We start from the raw sequence: 19268 nt of genomic DNA, 5'->3' as shown, positions 1-19268 counted from the left end.
CACCTGACGGGCGTGGTCGAGGCAACCCGAGCCGCGAGCGACGAGGAGCCGGCCAAAGTCGGAGAACAGGCCGGCGGAAGGGCAGCCAGATAGGCCGTCGTCGAAAGACGGCGGAATATAGGCAGGTGGGGAAGGGGGGGGCGGCGGAATCTGGGCAACAAGCCGGCGGGGTGGTGCCGGCGTCGAGAGAGATACGAGGGGTGGGGGAGATTTTGAGCGACGTGGCGGTGGGGTTCGTGCGTCGAGTCACCGACAGATCGGGCCCTTCCCCGCTTTTCACTCGTCCGGAGTCCCCGAGCGCGCCCCGGGGGGGCGGGGATGGCGTGGGCTCGCCGGATGGATGAAGGGCCAAATCCGGACGAAAACGAGGAACCGGGGGCGCGATTGGGCCGAATTTCGCCGTTCGGATGAAAAAAACGTCCCTCGGGGGCCTCGTCTGGGGACGAGTGGAGATGCTCTAAGTCTTAGCTAGTCCTTAGGCCCAAAGCTGTCAATGAACGAACGGGCATGATCCATCTCTAGCAGTTTAGGCCATCGAAGCCCAATCGATCGTGCGGCCGTGTGCCTGCCAGACTGCTTAGAGCGTCTGCCGCTCCTCGCTGTTCCCCTTTTCAAATAGCTGACCTTGGCCGGCTTGTATAGGCACAAAACTTGCTTATATTTTGAAAAATAGAAATCTCACAGTATCTTGATACTACGATACAATTCTATGATACCATACTATTGACGGAAAATGATACTGCCTAGTATCTCTATACTGATAAACTTGATCAGATCTAGTTTTTCTTCAGTTTAGATATACATATACTTTGCCGGTCAGTAAATAAGAAATAATACAAATATACTCTCTCCGTCCCATGAAACATGTCTAAGATTTATTAAAATTTGATGTACTGGTCATGACTTTGAGTGAAACCCTGTTCACGCAAAACTTGCAATTCAAGGCTTAGTCCATTGTTCAAGTGTGAATGGATGTAGCTTAAGGTTCTAGGCGGAAGTTCAACTTAACAGTCTCCGCTGAAACACTTGTATATAAACAAGCAGTGAGTATTGGTAAATCTCTAAATGGGGATTTCAGATCTGGTGGGGGATTGTTGAAATATTGGGCCCATTTTTAGTGGCCCAAATTAGATTTCAGTTTTTCCTATAAATCTCAAAGCCCACATAGTGGCAGCCTTGTGAGTTTGAGTCCAAGTTGGTGGCAGCTCACTAGGGAGTGGCAAGAGATGGGAAGTTTAGTCCCACATGGAAAGTTGGGAGGAAGTTAGACCACCTTATAAGGTGGGTTGTTCCACCACTAGTAAGTGAGTGAGAATAGGAGTGCTACACGCGCGCGCTCCTCCTCCTCCTCACTCGTCTCGACTCGACACGACACGACACGTCACGTCACGACGCGCTCGTGGTGAGTGGATTGAGCCTCGAGCCGAGACTTTCCTTACTTTTTGCAGCTCAGGAAAACGAACAGAGTCCTAGACGAACGCGTCGCAGTTAGTCGGTTCGGGTCGCTCCCGGATCGTGGGCTATCTGTAACCGACTCGAAACGTTCGTGCGACGTGGGTGTAGCCCACGTTGCCTAGGGTTTCCCGAGCCTATATAATCTCCTGCCCGGCTACCGCAGAAATACATCTGATACACGAGTTAGGGTTTCCACCTCTCTCTGCTTCCGCCGCCATCGTAGCCTACTCCATCCCGCGCACCGACGTGCATCGGCGAACGGGAGAGCAGGTCTCCGGAACCACTCGTCCTTGCGATCATGTACGGGAGAGGGCGAATTAGGTTTTTGGGAAGCGCTCTGCGCGACTGCTCAAGCTCTTCATCACGGGTCGCCTTCCGTCCAAGTCGGGCGGTGCTGCCTACCGTCGTCTTCAACGCCGTCTACTTCGACCCGTTGTCCCCGTCGTCAACAACGTTACTGCCGCGACATCATCTGCTACACCTCCACCGCCACCTCCACCAGATCGGTACGTGCGACATATCTCGATCTGTTTAGCGATGGATGCTTCACCATTTGCGTTGCTGCTACTCATGTTGATTAATGCATCTAGTATGTTTGAGTTTCACATGTTGCTAGTTGCTGCCATCATGTTTTATATTCTGGAATTAATCATGGAAATTGTGCCTAATTATCCAACAATCCAAAAACCTAATTGTAGGCAATTTCCTGAGTTAACAATGGCTGGTTTTTTCGATGCACTGAGGCCGGATAAGTTTACCGGTGTGCACTTTAAGAGGTGGCAGTATAAGGCCATGCTCTGGCTTACTCATCTGAAAGTGTTCGAAGTTACTGATGGTTTACCTGAAGGAACTATATCTGACCAAGATCAGAACAAGTTCAAGGAAAACAATACTCTCTTCGTCGGATGCGTTCTAAGTATTCTTGCTGATCGTCTGTGTGATGTGTACATGCACTTAACAGATGGTAAAGAGCTCTGGGATGCACTGAATGCTAAGTTCGGTGCAACCGATGGTGCAATGGAACTCGTACATCATGGAGAGCTTCCATGACATCAGGATGGTTAACAACCTTTCTGTAGTCGAACAAGCTCATGAGATACAGTGCATTGCGAAAGAGCTTGAACTCCTTAAGTGTGCCTTACCTGACAAGTTTGTGGCTGGATGCATCATCGCTAAGTTGCCCCCTTCATGGAGGAACTTTGCCACAACTCTCAAACACAAGAGACAGGAGATATTAGTTGAAAATCTGATAGCATCTCTTGATGTTGAGGAGAAAGCTCGGGCTAAGGATAATACTGAGAAAGGAGAGGGTCAGTCTAGCGCCAACATGGTGCAGAAGAAACCCTACAGCAAGAACAAAGGGAATAACAAGCCCTCCTTCAATAAGCCTATGAAGACTACAACCTTCAAGAAGAAGAAGATGATAAACAAAGCAGATCTGAGCTGCTTTACATGTGGAGAGACTGGCCATTTTTCTAAGGATTGTCCAGAGAGGGCAGACCGCAAGAAAAAGGCGAGGCAAGTCAACACGGTGACCACTAGCAATGCTGATGGGTACGGTAATCTCTTTACAGTTCTTTCGGTATTTCAATCTCCATGTTGGTGGATTGATACAGGTGCTAATGTTCATGTGTGTGCTGACATATCCATGTTCACTTCTTACCAGGTCGCCCGGGATTCTTCTGTCTTGATGAGGAATGGGTCACATGCTTCTGTTCGTGGTGTTGGCTCGGTAGATCTGAAGTTCACTTCGGGGAAGATCGTGCAGCTGAGGAACGTGCAGCATGTCCCTACTATGAACAAGAATCTCGTTAGCGGCTCCCTTCTATGCAGAGATGGGTTTAAGGTTGTTTTAGAGTCGAATAAAGTAGTTGTTTCCAAGTTTGGACAATTTATTGGTAAAGGCTATGAGTGCGGAGGCTTGTTCCACTTTTTGCTTTCTGATTTCAGTAATAAGTCTGTGAACCATATTTGTGGCAATGTTAGTGATGATACTAGTGTTTGGCATTCTCGTTTATGTCACATTAATTTTGGTTTAATGTCTCGGCTATCCAGTTTAAGTTTAATTCCGAATTTCACCATTGCCAAAGGTTCTAAGTGCCATAGTTGTGTGCAATCAAAGCAACCTCGGAAGCCTCACAAGGCGGCCGAGGAGAGAAACTTAGCACCTCTAGAACTCATACATTCTGATCTATGCGAGATGAATGGTGTGTTGACAAAAGGTGGAAAGAGATATTTCATACATTGATTGATGATGCGACTAGATTTTGCTATGTTTATTTGTTGCGAACTAAAGATGAAGCTTTAGACTACTTTAAAATTTATAAGGCCGAAGTTGAAAATCAACTAGAGAGAAAGATCAAGCGTCTTAGGTCGGATCATGGTAGCGAATATTTTCCTAAAATCTTTGATGAATTCTGTGAGGAACATGGCATTATTCATGAGAGGACGCCTCCCTATTCGCCCCAATCAAACGGGGTTGCCGAGAGGAAAAACCGCACGCTGACTGACTTGGTGAATTCCATGTTAGCCACTGCTGGTTTATCAAAGGCATGGTGGGGGGGAGGCTTTATTGACTTCATGTCATGTCCTGAATAGAGTTCCTAACAAGAATAAAGATAAAACCCCTTACGAGGAGTGGGCTGGGAGAAAACCATCACTTTCGTATTTGCGCACATGGGGATGTTTGGCGAAAGTCAATATTCCAATCACTAAGAAGCGCAAACTCGGACCAAAGACAGTGGATTGTGTCTTTCTAGGTTATGCTCCGCGGAGTGTAGGCTATAGATTTTTAGTAGTTCAATCTGAGGTACCTGATATGCATGTTGATACTATTATGGAATCTCGTGATGCAACATTTTTTGAGAATATGTTTCCTATGAAAGATATGCATAGCATTGCTAGAATTTCTACTGAGATAATTCCTGAGTCTATTCCATCTAATGAGTATTTTGAACAATCACATGAGAATGTTACTGAGAAGGATGACAATGAAGCTCCTAAACGGAGCAAGAGACGGAGGATTGAAAAATCTTTTGGTGATGCATTGTGTACCTTGTGGATGATACTCCCACGTCCATTGCAGAGGCATATGCATCTCCAGATGCAGAATACTGGAAAGAAGCCGTCCATAATGAGATGGACTCGATTCTTTCTAATGGAACTTGGGAGCTATCAGAACGACCCCATAGATGCAAGCCTGTGGGCTGCAAGTGGGTGTTCAAGAAGAAGCTAAGACCTGATGGTACTATTGGGAAGTACAAGGCGCGGCTTGTAGCTAAAGGCTTCACACAGAGAGAAGGCGAAGATTACTTCGACACCTATTCACCTGTCGCTAGACTTACCACCATTCGAGTACTACTGTCCATGGCTGCCTCCTATGGTCTTATCGTTCACCAAATGGACGTAAAGACAGCTTTCCTTAATGGAGAGTTGGAAGAGGAAATTTATATGGATCAGCCTGATGGGTTTGTAGTAAAAGGTGAAGAAAGAAAGGTGTGCAAGTTGTTGAAATCTTTATATGGCCTAAAACAAGCACCTAAGAAATGGCATGAGAAGTTTGACAGAACTTTAACTTCTGTAGGCTTTGTTGTCAATGAGGCTGACAAGTGCGTTTACTATCGCCATGGTGGGGGCGAAGGTGTTATATTGTGTTTGTATGTAGATGATATTCTGATATTTGGTACAAACATGAAAGTAATACACGAAGTCAAGTCTTTCTTGTCAAAGTGTTTTGATATGAAAGATCTGGGAGAAGCTGATGTGATTCTGAACATCAAGCTTATTAAGAACGAGAGTGGGATTACTCTAACGCAATGCCATTATGTTGAGAAGATCTTGAGCCGGTTCGGCTATATTGATAGCAAGTCTTCTCCAACACCTTATGATCCTAGTGTGACATTACGCAAGAACCGGAGGATTGCCGTAGATCAACTGAGATACTCTCAGATTGTTGGCTCACTCATGTACTTAGCGAGCGCGACTAGACCCGACATCTCTTTTGCTGTTAGCAAGTTGAGTAGGTTCATGTCAAACCCGGGTACTGATCATTGGCATGCACTTGATAGGGTCATGCGCTACCTATGTGGTACAATGAGTTATGGGATTCACTATTCAGGGCACCCAGCTGTGCTTGAAGGATATAGTGATTCAAATTGGATCTCTGATGTAGCTGATCTCTACGCCACTAGCGGGTATGTATTTACCTTTGGAGGTGGCGCAGTGTCATGGAGATCTTGTAAGCAAACCATATTGACGAGGTCAACTATGGAAGCAGAACTTACTGCTTTGGACACAACCACTGTTGAATCAGAATGGTTGCGTGAGCTCTTGATGGACTTGCCTGTGGTTGAAAAACCTGTACCGGCAATCCTTTTGAATTGTGACAATCAAACTGTAATTGTCAAAGTGAACAATTCTAAGGATAACGCGAAGTCATCAAGACACGTCAAGAGACGTTTGAAGTCTGTCAGGAAATTGCGAAACTCCGGAGTAATAACTGTTAGGGATTTCTATTTTCGTGCCCCTGGTTCGTTAGTTGTACTCAGTTTTCCCCAGTCCCTTAGTTTTTCCTCAGTTTTCCCCTCCTCTAGTTTGAAACACGCACAAGTGCTGGAACGGCCGGTAGCCGTCAGGTCAGAGGCCTTGACCGTTAGTCTGACCGGGTGGGGCCGCACAGGGGCAGCTCCTCCCTGACCGTCTTGTGCTGACGGGTAGGGTCAGGAGACACGTCGGAGCAGCCATCCATCTATCGCTGACGTGTGGGCCGTTTTATTTCATGATTTTATACGCGGTGCTGCCAATGAAAAATGGGGCCGCTCTATAGGGCTGCCGCAGCCAATGACCAGTGGGGTCGTCTATTTTTCAGGAAAAGACATATATTGCCGCTCTGTGGGGCTGCCGCAGCCAATGACCAGTGGGGTCGTCTATTTATTTAGAGAAACTCATATATTGCCGCTCTGTGGGGCCTCCGCAGCCAATGACCAGTGGAGTCGTCTATTTTTCAGGAAAAGACATATATTGCCGCTCTGTGGGGCTGCCGCAGCCAATGACCAGTGGGGTCGTCTATTTATTTAGAGAAAATCATATATTGCCGCTCTGTGGGGCCTCCGCAGCCAATGACCAGTGGGGTCGTCTATTTTTCAGGAAAAGACACATATTGTCGCTCTGTGTGGCTGCCGCAGCCAATGACCAGTGGGATCGTCTACTTATTTAGAGAGAAAAAATCATATATTGCCGCTCTGTGGGGCCTGCGCAGCCAATGACCAGTGGGTCGTCTATTTTTCAGGAAAACTCACATATTGCCGCTCTGATATATGTCTTTAGAGAATATCATAGAGAGAAGCAACAAGTTCGCTAATTAATTATTCTTAAGCTAGACCGGAGAACCGCTGGCAGCTCGTTCCCCACCGTCGGACGGAGCAGCCATCGCCGGCGCCTCGTCGCGCCGCTGGCTCTGTCCCCTGGCGGCGTCGGACGAACTGTGGCGCTGCACGTCAACCACGGCTCCAGCACTTGTTTCGTCCGCACGCATTGTACCCACCGCAGGAAAGTCCGCCGCAAGCAGATCCGCCGCCAACGACGACCGGGATTTGTTCCGCGCACCAATTGGTATAGCTTGGTAAGACCTCCGCTTCTTCCTCCCCCGCCCCCTAATCGATTCGGTTCCCGTAATTTATTGGAGTTTGCAGGTACGAAATAGTCCTCAATGTCTGGTCGTAGCGGGTACACCGGCGAGGGTGGGGATTCGATAATGTCGTGGCCACGTTCTACTTCTCCTACCTCGTCGGAAGTGCAGGTATCTAGCTTCAGCTCTCTGTACTACCGTTGAATTTGAAGTTCCGCCATGGTCTGTTGGGGTGATTTCAGTTGTTCTTTTTTCCATTATTGTTACAGTTAGCCAGGCAAGCCGATGATCCATGGTACATTGCATACCAAGATGAATCAACCCAGTGGTGTAGCCAGAGGATGGATTTGGAGGAGAAGGTGGCCAATTTAGGTGATGAATTGGCCCGTAAAAACCTGATGATATTCGAGCTGAAGCGTATTGTGGAGGAAGAAAAGAAGAATTCAGAGCTTATTCGCAAGGAGAAGTTGAGAGTTGAGACAGATCTTGCCGTATTTGATCAAGTGGTAGAAAATCTAGAACATGAACTTAAAGTGATGGGAGAGGAGAAAAGTAGATTCATCTGTGCATTTTTATTAGGTGTCATCCCTGTCCTAGCAGTTATGTGGTTCTGGTAGACGATTTAGTATAAAATTGTTATTCAGTAGATGGCTCTAACCACTGTATTTTGTTGTGGCTCTAAGCACTGTATTTTGGTGTACAATTTCCTACTTGTGCTAAGTAATGCGCACGATAATTTTAGAATGCATGAACATTTTATAAAAGTGAAGGGATCCCAAAAGTGAAAGCATGTACCAGCCTCCGGATCAAATACATATCAATATCTTCCCAATCAAGTTGGGATAGAATTCAAATCATACATACGGATGTACATGGACACATCAAGAACGTGGAGAAGCTTTTTTTGAGACGGAGGTAGTAGTTCGAACAATTTTATCCCATTTGGAAATTGAAAAATACAAATTTATCATAATTTATCCCAATTTGCGGCGTCGAACACGGTCATCTGCGCCATCAAACGTTGAAGCGATGTTATCGGCGATGGCTTCAATGTTCGTGGCATCGATGACCAGTGTCGGAACCGCCGCTGTCTTGGTGTACTTCATCAGCGACGGATCTGCGGAGGGCTGGATCGGCGGCTTTTCAGCGCGGTTGTAGACGATGGCTTCAATCGTCTTGGCATCGATTCGCACTCTCGGCACCGGAAGTGAGACATCAACAGGCTCCGACATTGAAGGTTGGGTCTGCGCCATCGAAGCGATGTTGTAGGCGATGGCTTCAATGTTCGTGGCATCGATGACCACTGTCGGCACGGCCGCCGTCTTGGTGTTCTTCATCATTCAACAGATCTGAGAATAGAATCCTCACCGGTTAGAGACAGAGAGAGACAGAGAGACATTTCAACTATTTCTGACGGTTAGATCCTCACCGGCACTCTTAGATCCACGGCGCACGCACGCCGCCGCACGCACGGTTAGATCCGCGCCGCCGCATGCCGCCGCACGCACGGTTAGATCCGCGCCGCCGCACGCCGCCGCACGCACGGTTAGATCCGCGCCGCCGCACGCCGCCGCACGCACGGTTAGATCCGCGCCGCCGCACGCCGCCGCACGCACGGTTAGATGATACGTCTCCAACGTATCTATAATTTCCGATGTTCCATGCTTGTTTTATGACAATACCAACATGTTTTGTTCACACTTTATATCATTTTCATGCATTTTCCGGAACTAACCTGTTAACAAGATGCCACAGTGCCAGTTCCTGTTTTCTGCTGTTTTTGGTTCCAGAAAGGCTGTTCGGGCAATATTCTCGGAATTGGACGAAATCAACGCCAAACCTCCTATTTTTCCCGGAAGCGTCCAGAACACCGAAGAAGAGTCGGAGAGGGGCCAGGGGGCCACCACACCACATGGCGGCGCGGGCCAGGCCTAGGCCGCGCCGGCCTAGGGTGTGGCGCCCCCAGGTGCCCCCTGCGCCGCCTCTTCGCCTATAAAAGCCCTTTCGACCTAAAAACGCAGTACCAATTGACGAAACTCCAGAAAGACTCCAGGGGCGCCGCCACCGTCGCGAAACTCCAATTCGGGGGACAGAACTCTGTTCCGGCACCCTGCCGGGACGGGGAAGTGCCCCCGGAAGGCTTCTCCATCGACACCGCTGCCATCTCCACCGCCATCTTCATCACCGCTGCTACTCCCATGAGGAGGGAGTAGTTCTCCATCGAGGCTCGGGGCTGTACCGGTAGCTATGTGGTTAATCTCTCTCCATGTACTTCAATACAATGATCTCATGAGCTGCTTTACATGATTGAGATTCATATGAGTTTTGTATCACAATTCATCTATGTGCTACTCTAGTGATGTTATTAAAGTAGTCCTATTCCTCCTGCACGTGTGTAAAGGTGACTAGTGTGTGCACCGTGTGGTTCTTGTCGTAGGCTATGATCATGATCTCTTGTAGATTATGGAGTTAATTATCATTATGATGGTATTGATGTGATCTATCTGGTTATGTTGATCTATCTTACACTATAAGGTTACTTAAATATGAACAAATTGTGGAGCTTGTTAACTCCGGCATTGAGGGTTCGTGTAATCCTACGCAATGCGTTCATCATCCAACAAAAGTGTAGAGTATGCATTTATCTATTCTGTTATGTGATCAATGTTGAGAGTGTCCACTAGTGAAAGTGTAATCCCTAGGCCTTGTTCCTAAATACTGCTGAGTTACTACTGCTTGTTTCTTGTTTCTTGTGTTACTACTGCTGCAATACTACCACCATCAACTACACACCATCAAGCTATTTCCTGGCACCGTTGCTACTGCTCATATATATTCATACCACCTGTATTTCACTATCTCTTCGCCGAACTAGTGCACCTATTAGGTGTGTTGGGGACACAAGAGACTTCTTGCTTTGTGGTTGCAGGGTTGCATAAGAGGGATATCTTTGACCTCTTCCTCCCTGAGTTCGATAAACCTTGGGTGATTCACTTAAGGGAAAACTTGCTGTTGTTCTACAAACCTCTGCTCTTGGAGGCCCAACACTGTCTACAGGAAAGGAGGGGGAACGTAGACATCATTAGATCCGCGCGGCCGCACGCCGCCGCACGCACGGTTAGATCCGCGCCGCCGCACGCACGGTTAGATCCGCGCCGCCGCGACCGCCATAGTAAGAGAGGAAATACGAGAGAGGAGGATGCGACTGCCAGGGTTGGTAGGTATGTGCTCTGCTCTTGTCTCCGTATGCGTCCATCGTGGTAGAGAGAGAGATACATGCCGTCCGATCATAAATGATCGAACGGTGCAAGCGTTCGTTGAGCTTTCAACTAACCAAGATCCGTGTGACATACATCTCGACCAATCAGAGATCAGCCAGTGAGTACAAGTTAGGAAAACTGAGTAGAACTAAGAGGGGGAAAAGTGAGGAAATCGGAAGGGCAAAACTGAGTATGACTGAGTAAAACAAGTGGGCCCGGAGGGGGAAAACTGAGTAACACTAAGTAAAACAGGGGCACCCAAATAATAAACGGACTAAGGGAAATTGAAGCTTTTGGCATAAAAATTATAAAATTGTGTTATTTGAACATTATATTACATTTTGGCCGACTAGATATTGTTTGCAACTCAAAGATACACAAGTGTGACGAATTTGGACTCATTTGGACAAAGTTTGTAAGCATAGTGGGTATTTGGGAGGTGTATTGAGCAGAAAGCCATGCATCTTCATATCTAGTAGCTCATGGACTAGGAAGTGGTTTTGAAGCTTTTGGCATAAAAACTTCATATCTCTATATTTCCTTTTCCATTATTATTTCTCTAGGTTGTAGGTAACATAACAAGGCTCCATGGGAAGGTTCCACCATGTTTTGAATTATTTTGAATTGAACCCTAAAACCCTAAAACCCTAAAATGATAAATGTGGCTTAAATGTGGCATACAAATTGTTCATACAAATTCAAATTGTTCAACACAAAGGGATCCCCAATACAAAGGGAACCACAATACAAATTGTTCATACAAATTCAAATTGTTCAACACAAAGGCATCCCCAATACAAATTGTTCAACACAAAGGGATCCCCAATACAAAGGGAACCACAATACAAATTGTTCATACAAATTCAAATTAGTTGTTCAGAATAAAATCTTTCTCTTGCTCCTGGTGTGACTCGCCGGGGCCACCACCTTACTCCGGGTAACCCTACCAGGGATATTACCGGTGTCTACCTTCCTTTTGCCCTCTTTCTTGTTCTTCTTCTTCTGCAAAGCTTGTGCTTTTTCTTCTGCCATGTACTCTTCGAAGTTAGCTTCTATCATGGCCTTACTACTTTCGAGGCATTCTCGACTATACTGTTCCCTCTCCTCTAGACTCATCGGTTGAAGCCATTCTACATCCATCTGTTCCCTCTGCTCTCGATCCATCGGTTCAATCTCCTCATGTTCAATTGCTGCTTCAATCTCCTCTAGATTTGCTGCTTCAATCTCCTCATGTTGAACTGCTGCTTCAATCTCCTCTGCATTTGCTGCTTCAATCTCCTCTTGTTGAACTGCTGCTTCAATCTCCTCTGCATTTGCTGCTTCAATCTCCTCATGTTGAACTGCTGCTTCAATCTCCTCTGCATTTGCTGCTTCAATCACATCATGTTGAACTGCTGCTTCAATCTCAAGTTGAATTGCTGCTTCATTCTCCTCTGCATTTTCTGCTCCCGCCTGATCTTCCATTCCAAAAGCTGGGTCAACTCCATTTTTACAAAGCCTAGCAATGTGTCCAGGGATTCCACAACGTTTGCACTTACGTTTTCGAATCGGTGCACCACCCTCTGCACTAGCTCTGATCCTATTCTTCATCGGCCTACCTGCCGGTCTAGTCAATACTGGAGAGTACAGTTTGAAGCCTGGATCGACTTTCATCCATTGGTATTTTCCCAACAAGGTAGGAACATTCATAGCATATGCAGCCCTAAATTTGGCAACAGAGAAATACTCTGACACATACTGATCAACTTCACCATCTTCACCCCCTATAACACTCATGAAAAACAATGCGTGTATGCAGGGTATCCCACGGATCTGCCATCCCCTACAATGGCATGTCCTATCAACCAAACTCACTGGATACCTCCACTGCCTGTTTTTACTGTCAGTGTAGGTTACCTCAGCCTCCATTCCTTTTCTGACGCATTGCATCCTCAATTGTTTTGCCCTCTCATGCAAAGACTTAATCAAAGATGGGAGCATGAGATGGCCAACATAATTTGTGGATGCAATTCTTTGACGCAGATCGATCTTTATCATGATCATCTGCCTAATCTTATCAAATATTTGCCACAGCATAAGCCCTTTCAATGACTTGACCTTTGAATTGAAACTCTCCGCAACGTTACTTGTTACATAGTCTACCTTGCAAATTTCATTGAATTGGCTTCTTGACCACACCCTACCATGATGTTTATCCAAGTACTCCTTCACCCCAGGTTTTTGTTTATACAACACATCCAAATGAAACAGATGCTTCCTAGAGCTGCATGTGTATGAAGCTGGCCATAGGTTGTCAGTAAAAACTTTACCCTTGAATTTCTTTGTAAAATTCTGTACCAAGTGTCGCATACATTCCCTATGCTCCACTCCAGGGAATACTGCTTCTACCGCAGTCTCCAAACCTTTGCAAGCGTCTGTGTGGATAACAAGTCCTGGTGGATGACCTATAAGATCACGCAAATTCTGCAGAAACCAAGTCCAACTTTCCTGTGACTCAACCTCCTGATACGTCCAAAACGTATCTACTTTCCCGAACACTTTTGCTATTGTTTTGCCTCTAATTTGTGTATTTTGGATGCAACTAACACGGACTAACGCTGTTTTCAGCATAACTGCTCTGGTGTCTCGTTTTTGTGCAGAAATCCAACTTTCGGGAAAATCCTCGGAATTTATGCAGAAGGCCCTATTTTCCCAGGAAACTAACGGAGCCAGAAGGACAATTGAGGTGGAGGCCCGAGGGCCCCACACCATAGGGCGGCGCGGCCCAGGGGGGCCCGCGCGGCCCCGTGGTGTGGCCCCTCGGCCGGCCTCCGACGCCCTCCTTCGGACTACTTATTCGCCTCGACCTAAACACGCCTGGAGATAAGACGAAGTCGCCAGAAACCCTCCAGAACGCCGCCACATCGCGAAACTCCGTCGCGGGAGCCAGAAGTCTCCGTTCTGGCACTCCGCCGGGACGGGGAATTGGAGGAGATCATCACCGCCATCACCGCCAACGCCTCTCCATCAACCAGCAATGTTTCCCCCATCCATGTGTGAGTAATTCCCCCGCTGTAGGCTGAAGGGGATGGTAGGGATTGGATGAGATTGGTCATGTAATAGCATAAGATTGTTAGGGCATAGTGCCTAGTGTCCGTAATTGGTACTTTGATGATATTGTTGCAACTTGTTATGCTTAATGCTTGTCACTAGGGCCCGAGTGCCATGATCTCAGATCTGAACATGTTATTGTTTCATCATGATATTCATTGTTTATGGTCTTACCTATAAGTTGTATACACATGTCGCTGTCCGGAACCAATGGCCCCGAAGTGACAGAAATCGGGACAACCGGAGGGGATGGTAGTGATGTGAGGATCACATGTGTTCACGGTGTGTTAATGCTTTGCTCCGGTACTCTATTAAAAGGAGTACCTTAATATCCAGTAGATTCCCTTGAGGCCCGGCTGCCACCGGCTGGTAGGACAAAAGATGTTGTGCAAGTTTCTCATTGCGAGCACGCACGACTATATATGGAACACATGCCTATTGATTGCTTTGTACTTGGACACCGTTTTATTATTATCTGCAAATGCCCTGCTATGATTGTTACATGAGTTTCTCTCATCCATGCAACGCCCGTTATCCGTCCCTGTGCCTACAGTATTTTAATCCTGCTGTTTACTAAAATCACTACTGCTGTCTTTGTTACTCTGCTGCTGTTATTTCATTACTGCCACTGCTATAAAACTGTTACTACTGATAAACTCTTGCGAGCAAGTCTGTTTCCAGGTGCAGCTGAATTGACAACTCCGCTGTTAAGGCTTCCAAGTGTTCTTTGTCTCCCCTTGTGTCGAATCAATAAATTGGGTTTTACTTCCCTCGAAGACTGTTGCGATCCCCTATACTTGTGGGTCATCAAGACTATTTTCTGGCGCCGTTGCCGGGGAGCATAGCTTTATTTGGAAGTTCACTTGGATTAATATTGTTCGCTGCAAATTCTCCATCATGGGTAAACCTCGCGATACTAAGATCGACATATTACCATCCACTACAAGAAAAGGTACAATTCTGAATACCTCTGCTGCTCTTGATTCACCATCTGTGATTGATAAACTTGTTTCACCGCCGCATGCTTCACATGCGGGTACTTCTGCTGAATCTGAGAACTCTCATAACATTGATAATGTTTCTGCTGTGCTTGATGATAGTGGTTCTTTGGGATCTTTTCTAGATGCTACAATTGCTAGGTCTAGACAAATTGAAAATACTGAAACTCCTAATGCTACTACGCCTGTTAGTTCACCTGAACTTGATTATTTTAGTGATGATCCTGAGGAAGATTATGTGGAGCTTAATGATGATTTTATTGAAAAATGCAATGCTACTACTGATGCAAGAAAAATTAAAAAGTTGCTTGCAGAACATACTGTTAGATATAAACTGTCTCCTGATCCTAAATTTGCCAAATCTCCTATAAACATTAGGGATAAAGATTATGATTTTTCTCTTGATCTATCTCATATAGCTATTGTTGAGAAAGCACCTTTTTGTGGTACCGAAAAAGAGAGTGCTGTTGAACACATGACTGAGTTATCTACTCTTAGTAGCTTATTTTCTGATGATGTCAAGATGCGTACCTACTTTGTTGCTAAAATCTTTCCATTCTCATTAAAGGATGATGCTAAAACTTGGTATAATAATTTGCCACCTAATTCTATTAAAAGTCCAAGAGAATTGCTTGATACTTTCTTCCGCAAATACTTTCCTGCTAGTGCTCAACATATTGCTTTGCAGAGAATTTATAATTTTGACCAGGGAGATGAAGAGAAATTGCCTGAGGCTTGGTCGAGATTTTGCTCTCTTATTAGAGCTCGGCCTGAGCATGATTTGGAAAAGCATGATTTACTTGATATATTTTATAGTGGACTAACCATTGAGTCTAGGGCATACCTGGATAGTTGTGCTGGTTGTGTTTTCAGGAAAAGAACTCCGGATGACGCTGAAGAATTATTGGCTAAAATAAGCCGGAATCATGATGATTGGACTACGCCTGAACCAACTCCGACACCAATATTGAAGAAGAGGGGGTTAATTAAATTGAATGATGAAGATATGAGGGAAGCCAAGAAGTCTCTCAAGGAGAAAGGTATTAAATCTAAAGATGTGAAGAATCTACCTCCTATAGAAGATATATGTGAGATAATTCCCCCTTCATCCATGATTGAGGTAAACTCCCTTCAACGCTTTACTAGGGAAGATATTCTGTATTCAAAACCTCCTGCACAATGCTTAGATGAGTTTGATAATTATATTGTTAAGCAAGAAAATTTTAATATGAGAGTAGAGAATCATTTAATGGAAAATTCTCGAGCTATTAGTGAATTGCATGGTATTGTAGAGAGAACCTCCAATGATGTTAAGATGCTTGTTAAACATTTTCATATGATTCAAACTCAAAATGATCAACTCACTAAAGTGCAAAATGACTTGTTAGGGAATAATTCTAAAGAGAAACATGCTTATGAAGTAACAACTAGAGGTGGTGTCTCGACCCAGGATCCTCTATATCCTGAAGGGCACCCCAAAAGAATTGAACAAGATTCTCAACGAATTGAACCTAGTGCTCTTTCTAAGAAAAAGAAGAAGAAACATAAAAATGTTCTAGAATCCTCTGAACCTGTTGATGATCCTAATAGTATTTCTATTTCTGATGCTGAAACTGAAAGTGGTAATGAACATGATAAAGATAATGATAAGAATGATACTCCTGATAAAGAAGAGGTAGAAGAAGAACCTGAAAAGCATGCTAAAAATAAAAAGTATACTAAAGAAGATTTTATTGCTGAGAAACATGGTAATGAAAGAGAACCTTGGGTGCAAAAGCAAATACCTTTTCCTGCTAAGAAACTAAAATCAAAGGAAGAAGAACACTATAATAAATTCTGCGATTGGATGAAACCATTATTCTTGCAAATCCCTTTGACTGATGCTATTAAATTGCCTCCTTATTCAAAGTATATGAAAGATATTGTTACTAACAAAAGGAAAATACCCAATGAGGAAATTTCCACTATGCTTGCTAATTACTCTTTCAATGGCAAAATACCAAAGAAGTTGGGCGACCCAGGTATACCTACTATTCCTTGTTCTATTAAGAATAATTATGTTAAAACTGCTCTATGTGACTTGGGAGCCGGTGTTAGTGTTATGCCTTTTTCTCTTTATAAGAGACTTTACTTAGATAAGTTGATACCTACTGATATATCTTTGCAAATGGCTGATAAATCTACTGCTGTTCCTGTTGGTATATGTGAGAATGTTCCTGTTCAAGTTACTACTAACTGCTTGATATTAACTGATTTTGTTGTGTTGGAAATGCCTGAAGATGATAATATGTCTATTATTCTTGGGAGACCTTTTCTTAACACCGCAGGGGCTGTTATTGATTGCAATAAAGGAAAGGTTACTTTTAATGTTGATGATAAGGAGCATACCGTCTATTTCCCCAAGAAGATTGATAAAGTATGTGGAGTCAATACTATTACTAATGTGAGAAGTATTAAAGTGGGAACTATTGATTGTCCTATATATGAGCCTAAAGAAGAATATCAAACTCTCGTGATTGGATCCATATCAATACAATTCAAGGTAACATGATTGATTTGAGGTTTATTTCTTCTTATGCTATGTAAAATCTATTTGGTGGCAAGACTTGATCAACCTTGTTAACAAATACCTTTTATATGCATAGAGGAGGTAAACAACATCTCTTTCTTCCTCCACTTGCTCTAGTTGCTGTAGCACTTTTTAATTTGCAAAGTTCCTTAGTTATTTGAAGATTTCAAAATTTTTCCTGGCCAGTAATAATAAACTAAATACCCAGAAATGTTCATTTTTCAAAGTTTTCAAAAATTCACAAAAATTATACCATTGGTCCTATTTTTCGACGAGGCACCTGGGAGCACCAGAGGATGACCTGTGGGGCACCAGAGGGTGCCACACCACAGGCCGGCGCGGCCAAGGAGGTGGCCGCGCCACCATGTGGTGTGGGCCCCCCTTTGCCCCATTTTGTCATCTCTTTCCTCCAGCACCTTCTCTCTCCCGAAAAAACTCGTACCAAGTTCATCCCACTCGCGTTTTTGCTCCAGAGCTCCAGATTTCTCGATCTCTTTGCTCAGCCCAGATTTCCTGCTGAAATTTGGCACATTTGCTCCTTGGTATGTGACTCCTCCAATGATCCAAGTAGAATTTCGTTTGGTTGAGTATATCTTGATTATTTTGCTGCTGTAGGAAACATGTTTAGTGAGCTTGCATGCTTGTTCTAAGTGGTAGAAATTAGTTTTGATGCATGATTAGTATTCTAGCAAGTTCCTATGGTAGTTTCCCTTGTTTATATGTCACCAAATCAAATTTTTATATTGTTTGTTGAAATTTCAGAAAATGGAGTGGAGTAGATATCACTTGAACCAGCAAGAATTGGAAGTCCAACAAGTTATGATAGTCAATCGTGAAGAGGGAGTATACCCCTCTTACTACCCGTGCGCGGATTTCATGAGAAGCGTGGGGATATTTGAAGATGTTCAAACTCTAATTTCTCGTGCAGGGCTGAGTGACTTTGTTGAAGGAGAGCCAAGACAATATGTAAAATTAACTATGTCTTTTGTGCAGGACTTCAAGTTCAACTGGTCGCGATCTAACCCCACGGTTCAGTATAAAATTTACAATAAAGCTGTCAACTTGCCATTTAGTGCTTTTTGTGCAGCAATTAGAGTACCGCAATGGGGGTCATGCGAGAAGATAAGGGGATCGCCGCAAGAACTCTCGGATCTATACAAGATGATTTGCGATGGAAGGAGTTTCTCAGGTGACAGTGGTAAAATCACTAATATTCAGCTCCCGGCTATCCGCTACTTTGCCTATTTTATTACCAAATGCGTTCTTGCTAAAAGAATTGGTGGTAAACTTTCTATTTCGGATTTGGCTTTTCTAGCTGCGGCACTTCAAGGTAGTAAGACTTATAATTTGGGGGCATTGATAGCTTATAGACTTGCTACTAACCGTGAGAAAGGTGGAATTTGTGGAGGTCTCATCGCCTCTCGTTTACTAGCTTTTCATAATGTAGAACCTCATCATTTTGATATTCCATTCCCCATAGAAAAACTTGACATAGCCTCTATGATTAAACATGAATTTGTTTCTGATTCCTCCAACTTGGGTAACCTGTATTACAAGATGATATTTTATAAGAAAGTTTGAAGAATAACTAAGAAAACTGAGAAATTAGTAAGATTGCCTGCGCCTGTTCTGTCTAACCTTGATTCCAGGGGAGATTGGTCGGTCACAGAAGGTGCACTGGATGCACACATAGAGAGAGGAGGCCAACATGCAAGAGACGACACGGAGATCGAGGAACACCTTGACTCATCATCCGATGCAGCAAGTTCCTCGCATCAACATGGTGGATATGTGGAGCCTCCACGCTTTTCTTCTGCACAGGAGCTTTACTATGACTACTCCATGAATTACCCACCGGCGAGGAACAATGACCCTCGTTGGGGTTGAACTCCACTTAGGCCAAAAGCCTATGCTTGGGGGGAGGTATACCGGCATCACTCATTCTTTGCATATTATGGTTGCTGGATACTTGTACATACTTGTTTTGTTCGTTTGAGTGGTTTTCTAATGAGAGGAAGATGATATTTGGGGAAGTGCTGCCTGAAAACAGATTCTGGACTGTTATTAGAAAAATTCGTACGCACAGCCAGAGCATTATTTTGAGCTGCCAATTTTTGTGCAGGTTCCCCAGGTTGTTATCTAACTTTCATTAGTTGAACACTTTTCGATCTGAGCAACGTAAGATTTTTGTAAAAATCGATTTCTGTACTGCTGTCAGGTTTTGGCAGATTTCTGCCACCTCGCTTTTCTGTGTTTCTTCTAGTTTGCTA

Source organism: Lolium perenne, chromosome 5 (genome assembly GCF_019359855.2).
Source record: "Lolium perenne isolate Kyuss_39 chromosome 5, Kyuss_2.0, whole genome shotgun sequence".
NCBI lineage: Eukaryota > Viridiplantae > Streptophyta > Magnoliopsida > Poales > Poaceae > Lolium > Lolium perenne.
This window is presented reverse-complemented; position numbering follows the sequence as displayed.